This window comes from Haematobia irritans, chromosome 2 (assembly GCF_050003625.1).
Source record: "Haematobia irritans isolate KBUSLIRL chromosome 2, ASM5000362v1, whole genome shotgun sequence".
Classification (NCBI taxonomy): Eukaryota; Metazoa; Arthropoda; class Insecta; order Diptera; family Muscidae; genus Haematobia; species Haematobia irritans.
The window spans coordinates 85483929-85504240 of NC_134398.1; the positions used below are offsets into that span (position 1 = coordinate 85483929).

At 34.1% G+C, this 20312-nt stretch overlaps 1 protein-coding gene and 1 pseudogene across 2 annotated transcripts in view; both read left to right on the forward strand.

Moving 5' to 3' along the window:
* Nucleotides 1–20312, forward strand: part of sip2 (septin interacting protein 2) — a 42945-nt gene that overhangs the window by 16640 nt on the left and 5993 nt on the right. The gene's annotated exons all lie outside the window — the stretch shown is intronic.
* Nucleotides 5250–6261, forward strand: LOC142225685 (cytochrome b5-like; annotated as a pseudogene).

The window sequence follows — 20312 nt, forward strand, 5'->3', positions numbered from 1 at the left end:
GCTAAGGAAACTTTTATCAGTAATAAAATTGATAACTGTACAGATCAACGGTCAATGTGGAAAACTATAAAATAATTTGTACTTAAGAAAGATGATACCCATATTAAGAAAATAAAAGTAAATGGATCCCTCATATCTGATGAGAAACGTATAGCTGAAGAAATGCACAAATTTTTTATAGAGAGTGTAGAAGAAATAGTCAGCAGTATACCTCCGATCAATTATGAAAATAATATTTCACACATTCCAAAGGAGAACTTCAAATTCAAATTTATAAATAGCAATGATTTGAAATCTTTATTAAAGGGAATGAATACAAAAAAAGATCAACATTTTCTGTCAGTAAAAATTCTATGAAATAACTTTGACTTGCTTGGTGAAGCAATAAAACGTTTAATAAATGAATCTATGCGATGGGGAATTTTACCTAAATGTCTAAAAGAGTCATATGTAATACCCATACCGAAAATCAAAAATACGGATAACCCCAATGAAATAAGACCAGTAAATATGCTTCCGATTCTTAGTAAAATATTGGAAAAAGTAATATACACGCAACTGAATAGCTATTTTGAATCAAATAATGTACTTATCGAAACGCAATCAGGATTCAGACATAATCACAACTGTGAGTCCCTTTTGAATCTCGTTATTACTCAATGGAAATCTGAAGTCACGAATAAAAATTGCATCGTAGCAGTTTTCTTGGACTTAAAACGTGCATTTGAAACCGTCGATAGAGAATTATTGGTACAGAAAATTGAAAAATATGGAGTAAAAGGAGTTGAAAGTAAATGGTTTAAAAGTTACCTGGAGGAGAGAACACAAAGAACAAAATGTGGCCTTTATGTTTCATCAGGGAGTACTGTAGGAATCGGTGTACCGCAGGGAGCAATATTAGGAACACTGCTATTTTTAATATATATTAACGATCTAAAAAAACATATTAAGAAATACTAAATTATGCTTGTTTGCTGATGATGCTTTGTTGTACATAAGTGGAAAAAATACAAACGAATGTATATCAAAGCTTAATGAAGATCTAAGAGCAGTGGAAAAGTATTTAAAAATGAACAAACTGAAGCTCAACATAAACAAAACTAACGTAATGGTTGTCAATGGAGTCATTGAAGGAAATATTCTAATCGATGAACAAGAAGTGAATCAAGTTGAGGAAATAAAGTACTTAGGTATTGTAATTGACAAAAAATTGAAGTTTGATGCACATTACAACTATATCTGCAAAAAGATCTCAAAAAAAGTTGCTTTTTTAAAAAGAATACGAAACAAAGTTTCTCTTCCAACAGCAATCAATATATTTAATACGATTATTAAACCTCACTTTGAGTACTGTTCAACAATCATGTTTATGGGAAATCAAGCTATGAAAGCCAGACTTCAGAAGTTACAAAATAAAGCAATGCGAGCGATTCTAAAATGTCATCATTTAACGCATACAATCAGCATGTTGAATAAACTAAAATGGATGTCAGTTAACCAAAGACTTACAATGAACGCATTGATATATATATTTAAAATAAAGCACGACTTAGTTCCAAAGTATATGCAAAGTTTTATAACGTATGTAGCAGACGTTCAACCGTACAATTTACGAAATATTCAAGATTTTCGATTAAATTTAAGTAGAACCAATTTTTATCAAAACTTATTGTTATATAATGGGCTTAAATTATTTAATGAACTGCCAATTGAATTAAAAAATGAAAATAACATACATTCCTTTAAAAAATCGCTCATTTCATATGTAAAAGAAAATTTTTGAAATGTTATGTAATGTCAAAATTACCCAATCCAATTTAATAATTTAACGAAGTATTGTTTAAAATCAGTAGCATGTTATGCTAAATAACTAAATAAAATAAAAAAAAAATTTACAATATCGTCGGTTTTACTTGAATTAAACATTAAATTGTAAGTTTTAGCCATTTCTTTTAAAAAATCCTCAGATGCATATTTCAGAAATTCGTAAGGCACTCTATCAACACCTGGTGCTTTATTATGCTTCGCTTTATTTAGAACACAACGTAACTCCTCTATGCTAATTTCTTGGTCCAGATCTGTATGAGTTTGAAAAGGCATATCATATTGTATGTTATTTGACAATTGGGGTTGATTGAGTAGAGAGCTGAAATAAAGTTGGAAATCTTTTGCTTGTACATTTGTGCTTATCTTGAAACTTTGGCCTCTGAATTGCTTTGCAAGTTTCCACCATTCTTTTGGATCCGATATTGTACCAATTTTCACAATAACCTCTTTAAAATAGTAAATTTTTCTACGACTGCAAAGGTTTTTATAAAATTTTACTGCATCTAAATATTTTTTTCTGTTCTCCGACGTATTTATCTTTTTGAATTTCCGGAGGCATTTGAAGGATTCTTTTCTGGCATTTTCGCACTCCTTATTGAATCACACTGATTTGTATTTTGGTGTCTTATCATTTCTTACTGTAACAGACATTTTTACAATTTCTACTAGTTCCTTAAGATTTATGGTGTCCTTTCTGCGTTTAATTTCTTTAATATTTTCATTTAAATTCCTTTTGTATGAATTAATTTCTGTATTTCTCCATTGTAACTTAAAAAAAAGATTTAACGTTTTTTTCCACATTTTGAATACTCCCTACATTTAGCTCTACACATATTGGCATGTGGTCGGACCATATTTTGTCCTCAATGTTAAAATTTTTAATTTTTCCCAACATATCCATAGATAATGCCGCTATGTCATTGAAAGAGTTGCCCACTGTGCTGATATAAGTGTAGTTGCCTTCTTCGTAACCCACTGTTCTCCCATTCAAAATTACCAGGCCATTGTCCTCACAGAATTCCATAAATCTTTTGCCTTTCAATTTCAATATCTTATCCTTCGATTTTCTATTTAATCCAGCCACGAACTCTGACATCAAGCTATCTTCAAGGTTTTGTTGTAAAGTTCCAATTCTTATATTTAGATCTCCGGCCATAATTATATTTTTACTATGAGATTTCTTAACAATATCTTCAATGACTTCAAATTCGTAATCCCAATTTTCTCCTCTAATGTAGACAGGAATGTATATAAAATTAGATTCCAAAGATTCTATTCACAACAATATTACTGAATTTTCTAAGCTGCATTTGTGCTTAATTCCTTTTCTAAAAATGACATTTTTCTCCACAGAGAATTCCACCGATTGGTCTTCCGTAAATACTTATCTTGTGGGCTTCTTGCCAAAATAAATATAAATTAGGAAAATATTTTTGCCATCTATCCGTTTGCGTATCCAACATGAGTTTCTATAAGTGCAAATATATCGTAGCTTCCAATATACGAGAAGAACTCTGGGTATAGACATTTATTATTAAGACCATGTATATTGTAGGAAAGAATATTAATATTACTTAAAAGCCTACTACTTTTTTCTTCAACAATATTCCTGACTGTATTATTACTTAAATTACTATTATTTAGTTTTTTAAATCTAAAGAGTTTTTTATAACATGATAATTAATGTTTAGGTTAAAGTTTTCTCCATACAATTCCTTTAATAAAGGGTGATTTGTTAAGAGCTTGATAACTTTTTAAAAAAAAAAACGCATAAAATTTGCAAAATCTCATCGGTTCTTTATTTGAAACGTTAGATTGGTCCATGACATTTACTTTTTGAAGATAATTTCATTTAAATGTTGACCGCGGCTGCGTCTTAGGTGGTCCATTCGGAAAGTCCAATTTTGGGCAACTTTTTCGAGCATTTCGGCCGGAATAGCCCGAATTTCTTCGGAAATGTTGTTGTCAAAGCTGGAATAGTTGCTGGCTTATTTCTGTAGACTTTAGACTTGACGTAGCCCCACAAAAAATAGTCTAAAGGCGTCAAATCGCATGATCTTGGTGGCCAACTTACCGGTCCATTTCTTGAGATGAATTGTTCTCCGAAGTTTTCCCTCAAAATGGCCATAGAATCGCGAGCTGTGTGGCATGTAGCGCCATCTTGTTGAAACCACATGTCAACCAAGTTCAGTTCTTCCATTTTTGGCAACAAAAAGTTTGTTAGCATCGAACGATAGCGATCGCCATTCACCGTAACGTTGCGTCCAACAGCATCTTTGAAAAAATACGGTCCAATGATTCCACCAGCGTACAAACCACACCAAACAGTGCATTTTTCGGGATGCATGGGCAGTTCTTGAACGGCTTCTGGTTGCTCTTCACTCCAAATGCGGCAATTTTGCTTATTTACGTAGCCATTCAACCAGAAATGAGCCTCATCGCTGAACAAAATTTGTCGATAAAAAAGCGGATTTTCTGCCAACTTTTCTAGGGCCCATTCACTATTCGACGTTGTGGCAGATCGTAAGTCTATTCATGATGAAATGTCAAAGCATACTGAGCATCTTTCTCTTTGACACCATGTCTGAAATCCCACGTGATCTGTCAAATACTAATGCATGAAAATCCTAACCTCAAAAGAATCACCCTTTATATCAATAACTTCGATAGATCCACATACCAGTTTTTTATGCTTATCCCATTTTAACCATTTACTCCCAATACTTATTTTATCATCCCGTACTATGATTCGGTGCGCTTTACTGAACTCCCAAAATTTTTTTCTCAGATGCAGCATTATTATTTTATCCATTCTTCTTTCAGCGTTTAGATCACGTTCTATATAGATGTTAGTGCCTTTCAAATTACTAGTTTTTCGTATTATGTCTTCTACATAATTTTACCACCGCATCTGCCTTTCCATATTTTTGGTATATGATTTTTATGGACTTAACGACTTTTTCCACACCTAGAGTGGTTGCACACATATTTTGAATTTCGGATATGTTACAGGACTGAGTTGCAATTCCTCTAAAAACAAGATTTTTGCTTATTATTTCCGATTCCAGATCAGTTATCCTCCTTTTTAGCATGATGTTTTCTCCCTTCATCAACTGCATCTCATGAACTAGCGCCTCGTTTTGAGCTTTTAATTCTCTAACCTCATCACTGAGTTTTGTAATGCTACCAATTACCTCCTCATTGCATTGTTTTATGATTTCTTTTAGACTTGCAACATTAGGTCTGTTTTCTTATTGCACTGATAACCAGTGCAAAAAGAAAACGCAAAACGTCTAACCAGTTCAATTTTCGATTTTGATTGGCAACACTTGGTCGTCAAATGTCAAAATCAAAGTTATTGTTTACAAATAAAAATAGGGGGTATACATTTAATAATCAATTTATAGAAATAAGTGTACCAAAAACGAAAGAGTGTTTATTAATTTTAAAGGATTTGCTGCTTGCCTTTCAAAAACAAATGACTGCTGGCAACAGCTACGTGCGTGGAAACAGATTCAGTGCGTCATGTTTATCAACCAAACGCGTGGAAATATGGGAATTTGCTCAAGTGGTGGATTTACAAGTGGCTAATACCACAAGCATGTGTGGTATAGAAATGGATATGCCAATTGCATCAAAATCACAAAAGCCTAGTTAACGTAGAATTACAGACTTCGGCCAGCCATCACAAGAGGGAGAGAATATACAGGAAATATAATTCAAATATAATTCAACCACAAATTATTTAATTAAACACCATGTCATCGCAAAATGTAAAATAATTTACCCACGCCGAAGTTGCCAAAAATATTACAAATGAAAAGAATTGGTTCATAATCCACAACAACGTGTATGACGTGACACCTTTTCTCAATGAGCATCCTGGTGGTGAAGAAGTCTTGATCGAACAAGCTGGTAAAGATGCTACAGAAAATTTCGAAGAAGTTGGTCACAGTTCATATGCCCGTGAAATGATGCAACAATACAAAATCGGTTAACTAGTTGCTGAAGAGCGTACAAATGTTACAGAAAAATCCGAACCCACATGGAATACTGAGCAAAAGAACGAGGAATCGTAATGAAGTCATGGCTGATGCCTTTTGTCTTGGGTTTAATAGCCACCTTGGTTTATAAGTTTTTCTTTGGAACGAAATACCAATAATTGTAGGCAGAGAAAAACATCACCACCACCAGCCACAAACAAATATCGCAAGTTTATTTGTATATTTAGTTGAGAAAGGGATTTCTTGCTGTTTTAGACCATAAAACAAGTCATACAAAAAACAAAAACAAAACATATACAGTGACTCACAAAAATATTCTTTTTTATATCTTGAAATCGCAAACCGCTTAACATTTATATGAAAAAGTTTTATTAAAATGTTTCCATGGATATACATAACAGCAAAACGTAAACAAAAATCGTGAAATTAATTTTATTGTATTATTTTTAATCATTAAATCAAAAAACTACAAAAAAGCTCACAAAAGTATTCGTCGTATCAGTAATCACATTGTATGAAACATTATTTTGGTCCACTTAGTATTTGGAATAGTACCCTTTGTTAGCGCAAATGGCTTCCAGTCGTCTTGGCATCGACACGTTTCTTGAGAGATTTTGCCCCATTCTTCTTGTAACACTTTTTTTAAGGGCTGTCCAAGATGAAATTTGGTTTTGTCCGATCCACGGTTCCAAATGAGATCCTAGTTTTCAATGGGGTTGCTACCTGGGCTTTGTGGTTGCGTTATGAGATATTTAGTGTTGTGAAGGAGCCATATTTTCACATCCCAGGCCGTGTGTTTGAGGTGTTCGCTTGTTGGAACAAGGAGTCTTTATCACGAAATCCCATTTTAGAGGCGCTGGAGTGAAGATTTTCTTTCAAAATTTTTAAATATGTTAAAAAACATTTAGGCGTTCATGGTTCCATCAATAAAAACTAAGTTTCATTACACTTGTTTTTACATTTTTTATTTTCAAGGTTTCCCTAAGCTTTCGCCGTGAAAATAAAAAATGTCGAAAAGTGTAAGACAAAAGTTTTTATTATTTTAAAATGTATTAAGAAAATGTAACCATTAAAAAAATTAGGTTTATTTTAGTTATCGGAATTATTATTTCTTCAGCAAATTAACTTAACTTTATTCATTTTTGGATTATGTTTGTATAATTAACCCTCTAATGCCTCAATTTTTTGGCCATCTGAATAAATATTTAATGTTAACGACACAAAAGCAAGAAAACTAAACAAGAAAATTTTATAGGTAAAATTCAGTATATGCTGCAAAGCCTCTTGAACAGTTCCAACTGTTTTCTTTTTATTTTACCCATTTTTATTGTGTTAAGGTGTGTTTTACTAAAAGCTTCCTTATTTAGTGAAGCCCGCCTAAAGGCGGGATTGGGCATTAGAGGGTTAACTAAAGAATAGAAAAATTATACACAAATGAAGCGTAAATATCTAAAAAATTCATGAAAATTTTAAATTTTACCTCAAAATCCAAACCAAAATCATACTGTCTTGGTGAATATTTTCTAAATAATGATGAAGAAGGCAATTTTATTATTATATACTATTCCAAATGCTATTTTTATACCCTCCACCATAAGATGGTGGTTTTTTAAGTTTGTCATTCCGTTTGTAACAGATCGAAAAATTGCTCTAAGACCCCATAAAGAATAGGGTGGTTAAATTTTCAAGGGCCGATGTTGATTTTGAATAAAACACAAACTATTTAGGACATTATTGTAATTTTATTTTATTATGATATATTCGTATTACTCAATTATGTATGGAACAAACTATAGGCCAAATAGACGCCGCGATCTCGGTGGCACACATCCATCCGATGGTCCAAATTTTCGATGACGCTGGGGCATAATTGAGGTTCTATGCCGTTAATGTGCCGAATTATCTCGTCCTTTAGCTATTGAATTGTTGCTGGCTTATCGACGTACACCTTTTCTTTCAAATAACCACAAAGAAAAAAGTCCAACGGTGTCAAATCACATGATCTTGGCGGTCAATTGACATTGCCATTACGTGAGATAACACGGACATTAAATTTGTTGCGCAAAAGAGCCATTGTTTCGTTAGCTGTGGGGCAAATTCGGGCCATACAAAGTTCGTTATCATCTTACGATAGCGAACACCATTCACAGTAACTGCCTGACCGGCCTCATTTTGGAAAAAATACGACCCGATGATGGTCGGTCCGTCTGTTGAAATCACACCAACTTCCGTTCGAAACAAACTATCGACTTGAAACTTGGCACAAGAAGTTGTTATTGATATAGGTCGTATCTTATTGGAAAAGGGCCATATCGCATTACTTTACGTATAGCCCCCATATAAACCGATCCCCAGATTTGACCTTCGGAGACTCTTGGAGGGGCAAAATTCATCCGATCCGGTTGAAATTTGGTACGTGGTATTAGTATGTGGTTTCTAACAACCATACAAAAATTGGTCCATATCGGTATTGGGCGGGGCCGACTATATCATACCCTAAACCACCCCATGCGAATTAGTAAACATAAGCAAGGGTATCATTGGTATATGTTTGGGAGATGAACCGAATTTCCTTATTTATGAAAATTAAGCAGTATACACTCAAAAAAAAAGGCATGTCCTGTTACAAAGATTTTGTCTTTACTTTAAAAATTTACTTTTTCCCTTTCCTTTTTTCCTTTTTTTTTTTAAATCCGAGCCAAAGAAGCGGAGAATACTAGTAAGGATATTTTTAAGACACATTTTTTTTTTTAAATTTCGGTTTTGTGTACTTCTTTCTAGGAAGCGAATTTTAAGTTTTCATTTTTTCAGCTTTTGTTCTCCATATGCTATTAAAATCCTTTAAAACGAGTTAACAACTTTATTTTCCAAATTCAGACTCGACTTCCAGTATACTCATAGAAAAAGTCTGCTAAAAACAGCAGTAGATGTCTGCTGTTATATTTTTGTACTTCACGGCCTAATGAACAACAATTTATAAAATTTTTATACCCTGCGCCACACTGTTGAACAGGGTATTATAAGTTAGTGCATATGTTTACAACACCCAGAAGGAGACGAGATAGACACATGGTGTCTTTGGCAAAAATGCTTAGGGTGGGCTCCTGAGTCGATATAGCCATGTCCGTCTGTCCGTGAACACATTTTTGTAATCAAAGTCTAGGTCGCAATTTAAGCCCAATCGACTTCGAATTTGGCACAAGTATGTGTTTTGGGTCAGAATAGAACCCTATTGATTTTGGAAGAAATCGGTTCAGATTTAGATATAGCTCCCATATATATCTTTCGTCCACTTATACGGCCCTAGAAGCCAGATTTTAACCCAAATTTGGTAGAAATTTTGCACTAGGAGTACAATTGGTAGTATAGTCAAATGTGCCAAACTTTATTGAAATCGGTTTAGATTTAGATATAGCTTCCATATATATCTTTCGTACGATATGCACTTATATGGATTCAGCCTGAGTTTTACCCTGATTTGGTTGAAATTTTGCTCAAACATAACGCTTGGCCATATAGTCACGAGTGCAAAATTTGATTGAAATCGGTTCAAATTTAGATATAGCACCCATATATATCTTTCGTCCGATTTAGACTCATATGACAACAGAGACCAAAGTTTACTACCGATTTTCGTGAAGTTTTGCACAGAGAGTAGAATTAACATTCTAGCAATGCTTGGTAAATTTGATTGAAATCGATTCAGATTTAGGTGTCGTTATGTGTGTTAAATTTGGTTAAAATCTTTAATATTTTAGATATTTAAGTGTGTAAAGTTTGATCTGATTTGGTTCAGATTTAGATAAAACCCCCATATATTCGTGTTTCCAGTTATTACAAATATGACCAAAATTCCCACACTTTAGACAAAACTCTGTGATGATTTCCTCATATCTTAGTCATATCCTGTAGTGCCAGAATTTCCACAGAACAGTTGATTTTTAAATAAGGCTCCAAGTCGCTCGACTTGACCAAATAATATGTTACAACCCACACTTGACCACATATCTTGGCGAGATCTACCAATATCCTTTTAAAATCGCCACTGGTGAGTAGCAAAAATTGCAAATATTACTAAAATTTTCTTATATTTGGTATACATATGTATCGCCTGATAAATCATAAATGTCCTTTTGTACACTTGCATTCAAATTTCTCTCGCTTCATATTTCCCATATTTTTTACTAACATTGTGTTTCATCCCATGGTGATAGCCGATTTTAATTCTAGTGTTTTTGTACAAATATTCTCTTCATTATAAGTATTTGTATCTGGAAATGCAAACCTTTGCATAGCTCCCAGCAAATTTGAAGTAGTTAAGGTGGTAACACAAATGTTGGTATACATAGTGGTGAAGGGTATAATATAGTCGGCCCAGCCCGACTTTAGACTTTACTTACTTGTTTTTTACTAACATTGTGTTCCACCCCAGGGCATTAGCCGACATAAATTTTAAGTCAATAGAATTTTGGTCTTAAATATATTGTCGGTTCAGATTTAAATGCATGTATATGGGAACATAAATCTTTATATATACCACTCAAAAAATTTGAAGGAATTCAGATGGTGTCGAAAATGTAGATCACAAAGTGGTGCAGGGTATAATATAGTCGGCCCTGTCCGACTATAGACTTTCCTTACTTGTTTTTCTATAGAAAAATTTGTCAAAATTTTATTTCTATAGAAAATTTTCTCAAAATTTAGCATATTTATTGAAAATGTATTTCTATAGTAAATTTTCATATAATGTTATTTCGTGCTGATGGTCACTGATTCTTAAAAAAACTCTAATATAAATCTTTCGACCGATTATAAATTCAATTTTGCGAAATTGCCTAAAAATGTATACCCTGCGTCGCACTCTTTATAGAAGTATTACAATATACATTGTCCAAATCGAGTGAGGTAAATAGCAACATAAACCTTTATACAAAGCACTCAACAAAATTGAAGGATTGAGATTTTATCAAAATGTGGATCTAAATACAAAGTTGTGTATATTACAGTCTGCCCCGCCAGACTTCAGATTTTCTTATTATTATTTTTTTTGACTAAAATTATGTTTCGTCCCATAAAGTTAGATTCAAATATTAAGTACATAGATTTTGTTGAAGTGTATACAATTTTGTCTAAATCGGTGCAGATTCAAATTCATGCATATGGGAATATCAACCTTTATATAGCTCGCAACAAACTTGAGATGGTATCAATGAATTTGGTCCACAATGAAGGGTATAATACATTATTTTTTTATTAAACATAGGAACGACATTGGCCTGAATTCGAAACATAGAGTACAAGTACACACACTTTTTCATTAGAAATAAGTTGTTTTAGCACACTATACGAGTGCTGGAGATCATGATCGCACTGAATAATCCATGTAGACGGTATTTCCCGTGATTGTTATGGTAATATTACATGGGACAAACTGTTTTTGAAGATTTCCAAAAGCATTTCCTTTTGATTTCCTCTATACTCTATAAATCGGAGCCATAACATGTCCAAAAAAGACCCCCAGACCATAATATTACCCCCACCATTATTGAAGGAACTGTTTTTATTTCTTGGATTAAGACTTTTCTTTGGACCTTCGTACTAAACTTCCACCACCCGAGCCATGCAATTTAAACTTTGATTTGTAGGAAAACACATTTCACTGATTCTCATGCCATTTAAGGTGTTTTTGTAAAAATTTAAGGCGCGGTTAAATTTTTTCGAACTCCATAATTATTGTGAGTCTCACGAAATACAGAGAAGGCCTTTGACGAAATGTCCAAATGAAATCGTCACTTCCGTGAGAGTTCCTTTATTGGAAGTTGTTAGAGACGCTACATTTAAAGTTGGGCCACTAGATATTTCTACATAATTCGATACATATTCCTGTTTTTGTTGCAGTGAAACAAAATTTAAACAAATACTTCTGTTTTGTTTATTTACATTTGCTTTTGTTTCTTCTTCTTTTCAGTATGTGACATTCACTTGAGATGTGTTCCTCCCCAGTATTTTAGTTAGTTGCCAATTCATATTTTGACAACTACAAAATTCGCATATAATGGTGACTCTGGTGCGACTTGCACTGATAGTTGCACTGGATAGAACACCAGTGCAACGATTGCCATACAAAAGTTCTATCCAGTGCAAAAAGAAAACAGCCCTATTAATATCGGAAACACGTTGTTGTTCGTCACTCATCTTGATGATTTTAGGGTTTTTCTCAATTCTCTTCACTGGGGATAAGTTATTTGCTTTGCGCTTTTCCAGTTTGTTGACTTTTTTATTTTGATTTCAATCCTATTTCATTTAAATTTTCAAACTTTTCTCTAACGGCCATACATGTTATTGTGATTGCCCCACAGCTAGTCATTATTTTCTTTGACTTGTTGTGTAAAAACGGCCTGTTGACACAATGACAACAAACAGCTGATCTTGTAAACTCCAATGTTTATTATAATCTATATCGTTAACCGGTTAACATGGATATCATTAATTCTTCCACTTTCCACGAAAAATCAGCATAATTAAAAGTTTATATTTCTATTTTTGGGTCAAAAATTTCGCTCAAGCCGTCCACTTTCAATATTTAGCAGATTATTCACCACCGTCTGCAAATCGCAGCACTTATTTATACGTTCCAAGTGTTTGTAACCAGTTTAAAGGATACTTCTTCCGGAGCTTGCTCTTAAACACGTATGTACTTTAACAGAGGGGTTTCACGATTTGTAATTCGATGAAAATTAATTAATTTCATTTGTAATCGATTTTAAAGCGAACATAAAGACTATTTCTAAAGGCGTTCAAAGTATTTGCGCATCGTCTTAAATCTTCAAATTAGCAGCTCGGCTCTGAACTCTTACAAAAGTAAAAATAATTGCCTTTGAATCAAAGGCAATAACCTAAGGAAGATGGGAAATTGACTACTGAGCACATCAAACCATTTACGGTGTTAGTTCCATACTTTTCGTTTATCGAACCAAATGCGTGTACGACAAGTATTGACATAGCATTAAAATGCAAATAAAAAGAAATTAAGTGCAGGAAATAAATGTCCATAAAGAGGAAAATGTAATTTTTTTGTTGTTGCCTAAAATTTAACATAGTTTCATTAAGAAAATTAAGTTTTTTATTTAAAAAATAAAAACCAAAAACAAAAAATAATAAACATGTGTGGAACTATCACCGTCAATGCAACATTTGTGACGCATGCCAATTTCCCATCTTCCTTAGGTGTATTGCCTTTGCTTTGAATCCGTGTTTCATAAAATGTGTGGAACCATCACCGTCAATGAAACATTTGTGACGCATGCCAATTTCCCATCTTCCTTGGGTGTATTGCCTTTGCTTTGAATCGTTGTTTCATAAAATGAGTTTATTCGTATACCATGAACCATTAACAAAAAAGAAGCAGACATTTGTATTTTTCCAAAAACTTTAAAAAATACTTAGTTTATGACAGCAATGTAAACAACTTGTTTACTTTTTCTTCTGCAAACCATATGATTTGCAGTTTTAATTTTTCGGCAGGCGAATTCGAAAAATCACGGGAAACAAAGAACAACCAAACATTTTTGGGGGGAAATCAAAGTGGAAGGTGAAATGTATTTGAAGGGAAATCCAGAACATACCCGAAAAGAGTGGAAGCTGGAATAAATACTTGAACAATATAGATTTATTTAACCCTGGACAGTCATCCTTCGTCAAAATGACGACGCGTAATTTCATTTTCGATCTAAAATGCATTTTAGTCGATTGGGAAATGATAAATTTAAGTTATACAAATGCAAATATTTTATGAATTTTTGTTGTATACTAATTAAAAACAAAATGAATAAGAAAATAAATTCAAATTTGGTTCACATTTTTGCTCACAGTGCAAATTATAGCATCTTGAAATAAGCCGTAGTCAAAATGACGAAGGATGACGTTAGTGTACAAAAAATAAGGATGACTGTCCAGGGTTAATAATAGTTACAGCTTTTCTACCAGTTGTTACAATTTGTCTCTAAACGCCAAAGGCATTGATCTACAAACCATTTGTCCAAACTGGTTTTAAATCGTTGAAGTCAGTCTAGCACATCTAATGGCAAATCCTTTTTTTCATTTTTTGTAATTTTTGAAGATTAGTCACTTTACTTCTTACCAATTTCCATTTTTTTTTAATTTATTTTTCAATTGTTCGATTAATAAAGTCTAAAAAACTACTTAAAAAATAAAAATAACTAAACTCGTCGCTGGTAAATTTAACGACAAATTTCACGCAAATGGGAGTATAATTTGGCCCTCCGGGTCATATGAGTGCAAATCGGACGGAAGATATATATGGGAGCCATATCTAAATCTGAACCGATTTCAACCAAATTTGGCACAATTACCGATACTACTAAACGTACTCCTTGTGCGAAATTTGAAGCAAATCTCGGCAAACCCCTGGATTTTGAGGCCATATAAGTTCAAATCGGACGAAAGATATATATGGGAGCTATATCTAAATCTGAATCGATTTTGACCATATTTGGCACATACAATAGTATCGTTAAAAGTAGCGCTTGTGCAAAATTTGAAGTAAGTCAGGGCAAAACTCTGGCTTTTGAGACCATATAAGTCCAAATCGGGCGAAAGATATATATGTGAGCTATATCTAAATCTGAACCGATTTAAACAAAATTTGACACACTTAAGGATACTATTAAACGTACCCCTTGTGCAAAATTTGAAGCAAATCACGGCAAAACTCTGGCTTTTGTGGCCATATAAGTTCAAATCGGACGAAAGATATATATGGGAGCTATATCTAAATTTGAACCGATTTCAATCAAATTTACCAAGCGTTGGTAGAATGTCAATTCTACCCTCTGTGCAAAATTTCGGTAGTACACTTTAGCCTCTATGGTCATATGAGTCTAAATCGGACGAAAGATATATATAGGAGCTATATCTAAATCTGAACCGATTTGGCTGATATTTTGCAAGATTTTCGATATTTCAAGAAAATCGGTTGATAAACACGCTAACTATGACCAAATCTTGGATAAATATATATGGCAGCTATATCTAAATCTGAACCGATTTTTTCCAAAACCAATAGCGATTGTCTCTGTCCCAAGAAACGGCCCTATGCCAAATTTGAGGACGATCGGACTTAAATTGCGAGCTGTACTTTGTGCACAAAATTACATATACAGACAGACGGATAGACAGACAGACGAACATCGCTAAATCGACTCAGAATTTAATTCTAAGCCGATCGGTATATTAAAAGATGGGTCTATGACCACTATTTCTTGGCGTTACATACAAATGCACAAACTTATTATACCCTGTACCACAGTAGTGGTGAAGGGTATAAATATATAATGTATATAAGGAACTGCCATAATATTATTGTTCATTAGTTGCGGTTCAAACCCCATCGCACCTCCACGCATTGCCCATTTGAGTGTTGCCATCTTTAGGGGTGCCATCATCGACAGCCTGAAATAAAAACAAGTAAGGAAAGTCTAAAGTCGGGCGGGACCGACTATATTATACCCTGCACCACTTTGTAGATTTAAATTTTCGATACCATATCACATCCGTCAAATGTGTTGGGTGCTATATAAAGGTTCGTCCCAAATACATACATTTAAATATCACTTGATTTGGACAGAATTTGATAGACTTTTACAAAATCTATAGACTCAAAATTTAAGTTGGCTAATGCACTAGGGTGGAACACAATTTTAGTAAAAAAATATGGGAAACATTTAAATCTGAAGCAATTTTAAGGAAACTTCGCAAAAGTTTATTTATGATTTATAGCTCGATATATATGTATTACAAGTTTAGGAAAATTAGAGTCAGTTTTACAACTTTTCGACCAAGCAGTGGCGATTTTACAAGGAAAATGTTGGTATTTTGACCATTTTTGCCGAAATCAGAAAAACATATATATGGGAGCTATCTCTAAATCTTAACCGATTTCAACCAAATTTGGCAGGCATAGCTACAATGCTAATTCTACTCCATGTGAAAAATTTCAACTAAATCGGAGCAAAAAATTGGCCTCTGTGGTCATATGAGTGTAAATCGGGCGAAAGCTATATATGGGAGCTATATATAAATCTGAACCGATTTCAATCAAATTTGGCACGCATAGCTAGAATGCTAAATCTACTCCCTGTGCAAAATTTCAACCAAATTGGGTCAAAACTCTAGCTTTTAGGACCATATTAGTCCATATCGGGCGAAAGATATATATGGGAGCTATATCTAAATCTGAACCGATTTCAATCAAATTTGGCACACATGACTATACTACCAATTGTGCTCCTTGTGCAAAATTTCAAGCTAATCGGGATAAAACTCTGGCTTCTGGGTCCATATAAGTATATATCGGGCGAAAGATATATATGGGAGCTATATCTAAATCTGAATCGATTTCAACCGCATTTGGCACACATAGCTACAATGCTAATTCTACTCCCTGTGCAAAATTTCAACTAAATCGGAGCAAAAAATTGGCCTCTGTGGTCATATGAGTGTAAATCGGGCGAAAGCTATATATGGGAGCTATATATAAATCTGAACCGATTTAAATCAAATTTGGCACGCATAGCTAGAATGCTAAATCTACTCCCTGTGCAAAATTTCAACCAAATTAGGCCAAAACTCTAGCTTTTAGGACCATATTAGTCTATATCGGGGGAAAGATATATATGGGAGCTATATTTAAATCTGAACCGATTTCAATCAAATTTTGCACACTTGACTATACGACTAAGTGTTAGGCTAATACAAAATTTCAAGCAAATCGGTATAAAACTCTGGCTGCTGGGTCCATATTAGTCCATGTCGGGCGAAAGATATATATGGGAGCTATATCTAAATCTGAACCGATTTCTTCCAAAATCAATAGGGATCTATTCTGAGCCAAAACACATACTTGTGCCAAATTTGAAGTCGATTGGACTAAAACTGCGACCTAGACTTTGATTACAAAAATGTGTTCACGGACAGACGGACAGACGGACAGACGGACATCGCTATATCGACTCAGGAACCCACCCTGAGCATTTTTGCCAAAGACACCATGTGTCCATCTCGTCTCCTTCTGGGTGTTGCAAACATATGCACTAACTTATAATACCCTGTTCCACAGTGTGGAGCAGGGTATAAATATGGGAAACATTTAAATCTGAAGCAATTTTAAGGAAACTTCGCAAAAGTTTATTTATGATTTATAGCTCGATATATATGTATTACAAGTTTAGGAAAATTAGAGTCAGTTTTACAACTTTTCGACCAAGCAGTGGCGATTTTACAAGGAAAATGTTGGTATTTTGACCATTTTTGCCGAAATCAGAAAAACATATATATGGGAGCTATCTCTAAATCTTAACCGATTTCAACCAAATTTGGCAGGCATAGCTACAATGCTAATTCTACTCCATGTGAAAAATTTCAACTAAATCGGAGCAAAAAATTGGCCTCTGTGGTCATATGAGTGTAAATCGGGCGAAAGCTATATATGGGAGCTATATATAAATCTGAACCGATTTCAATCAAATTTGGCACGCATAGCTAGAATGCTAAATCTACTCCCTGTGCAAAATTTCAACCAAATTGGGTCAAAACTCTAGCTTTTAGGACCATATTAGTCCATATCGGGCGAAAGATATATATGGGAGCTATATCTAAATCTGAACCGATTTCAATCAAATTTGGCACACATGACTATACTACCAATTGTGCTCCTTGTGCAAAATTTCAAGCTAATCGGGATAAAACTCTGGCTTCTGGGTCCATATAAGTATATATCGGGCGAAAGATATATATGGGAGCTATATCTAAATCTGAATCGATTTCAACCGCATTTGGCACACATAGCTACAATGCTAATTCTACTCCCTGTGCAAAATTTCAACTAAATCGGAGCAAAAAATTGGCCTCTGTGGTCATATGAGTGTAAATCGGGCGAAAGCTATATATGGGAGCTATATATAAATCTGAACCGATTTAAATCAAATTTGGCACGCATAGCTAGAATGCTAAATCTACTCCCTGTGCAAAATTTCAACCAAATTAGGCCAAAACTCTAGCTTTTAGGACCATATTAGTCTATATCGGGGGAAAGATATATATGGGAGCTATATTTAAATCTGAACCGATTTCAATCAAATTTTGCACACTTGACTATACGACTAAGTGTTATGCTAATACAAAATTTCAAGCAAATCGGTATAAAACTCTGGCTGCTGGGTCCATATTAGTCCATATCGGGCGAAAGATATATATGGGAGCTATATCTAAATCTGAACCGATTTCTTCCAAAATCAATAGGGATCTATTCTGAGCCAAAACACATACTTGTGCCAAATTTGAAGTCGATTGGACTAAAACTGCGACCTAGACTTTGATTACAAAAATGTGTTCACGGACAGACGGACAGACGGACATCGCTATATCGACTCAGGAACCCACCCTGAGCATTTTTGCCAAAGACACCATGTGTCTATCTCGTCTCCTTCTGGGTGTTGCAAACATATGCACTAACTTATAATACCCTGTTCCACAGTGTGGAGCAGGGTATAAAGAGTCAATCCGATTTGTGGATTAACTAGTGGGTTATCCTCGTACCGTAGTAAGGGTTAACATCTTATTTTGTTTTTATGGCGAAAAGGTGCGAGATTGAAACCTAGAATCTACCTATATTGCAAAGGATGATCTCACCTTAGGCCCATAGGTGTATTAGTAGAAAATAGGAGAAAAGTTGCTCTCACTCTTAGTAGACATCGAAGGGGCATTCAACAACGTCCATCCGAGCTCGATATTAAATGGATTGACAACTCTGAATAGTGACCAAGGAATACTTCTGCAACTTTTGACTGGATATTGATATCAACATAATTTTCTGTGTGTGAAAGCTGAGGTGTTTTTCTCTAAGTTTACAAATGTGTGGGTCCCTAGTGGGTCCACGGGCTGACCTGTAGGCGTTGAAAGTTGGTCACCTCGGGGGTATGAAATTTTGTTTTAGCTGTTAACTCCGCAATTTTGAACCGATTTCGATGATTTTTTCTTTGCTGGGTATTTATTTGTTTGCAAAATTTTGATTCGATTTGCTTGAAATTTTTCACGAGGAGTCAAATTAGTAGTACAACCAAGTGTTCAGATTTAGATAGCTCCCATATATATCTATTGTCCGATAGACACTTACATGGCCACCGGAAAACAAATTTTCACTCCGAGACCACAGCTTTACTCCTGTTTACTTGAAATTTTGCACAGGTGGCATAATTAACACTCTAGCTACACTTGTCGAGTTTGGTTGAAATCGGTTCAGATTTAGATATAGCCCTCATATATGTATATCTTACTCACGATATGCACGTATATGGCTCCAGAAGCCAGATTTTTTCTGATTTGCTTCAAATTTTGCAAAAAAAAAAAAGTATATTTGATAGTCTAGTCAAGTCAAGTGTGCCGATTTAAATCGGTTCAGATTTAGGTATAGCCCCCATATAAACGTACATTTGCAGAAATTCATTATTTTACCCGGGTTAGTGACGTTTAGTGCAAGTTTTTGGCGCATTTGGCAAAACAAGGTTCTAAATATAATACATCGTTGGAAAGGTATTTGAGAGACCTTTATTTCTATGCAATTGAAAAGAACAAAAACTACGAAAATTTTTTGGGGCACGGAACAATTTTTTTCAAAAATTTCGATTTTTTGGGAATTAAAAATATGAGTTGAAACAAACCTTAATAACTTTTGAACTAATTGTGATTATGATTTTTATTGATTTTTGCAGGGAAAATTGTTTTAAGAAATGTTGCTGAATATACCATTTCCAAAATTGGTATCAAAAATCTCCAAAGTGGGGACATATGTTGAAATGTAAATTTCATATTTCTCAGCTGTTTATTGGTAGGATATTGAAACCGTTTAGAGTTAGTTATGGACACATAGGGCTGTTTGGAAAACATATCGGCTTAGCAATCGGTGCTTTGCCAAATGAGAATTTCTCAAAACAACTTTTTTTTTCATTTTTAAAAATTTCCGATTTTGGGATGAGAATAACTCATACATAGTTAAACCTGGAATTTTTCCAGCTACAATGTATCTTTGGAACAAATCTGAAATTGAAATGAAATATGAAATTATAAAGACACTTTTTGAAATAACCTCCAGCGGTGAGCATCAAATAAAATAATTACTATTCCCAATAGAATTTTGACCGGTTTTATTTCTTTTGGAATTCTTGCTATTACACATTTCCCCACATTATACCATCGTAATTCTGTTATGGGAAATGACATGCGATAATTGCATTAACTATTGTGGTTCCCTCTTCTGGTTAGGTTAGGTTATGGTGATTTCGTTTGGTGATTTCGAACAAAAAAGGTGCAACACTGATATAAAATCAAAACAAAAGAAATTTGGCGGAAATGTTTTGATTATTTTTTAACAACTATTATTGGAATTAAACATCAAAGAAAAGTCAA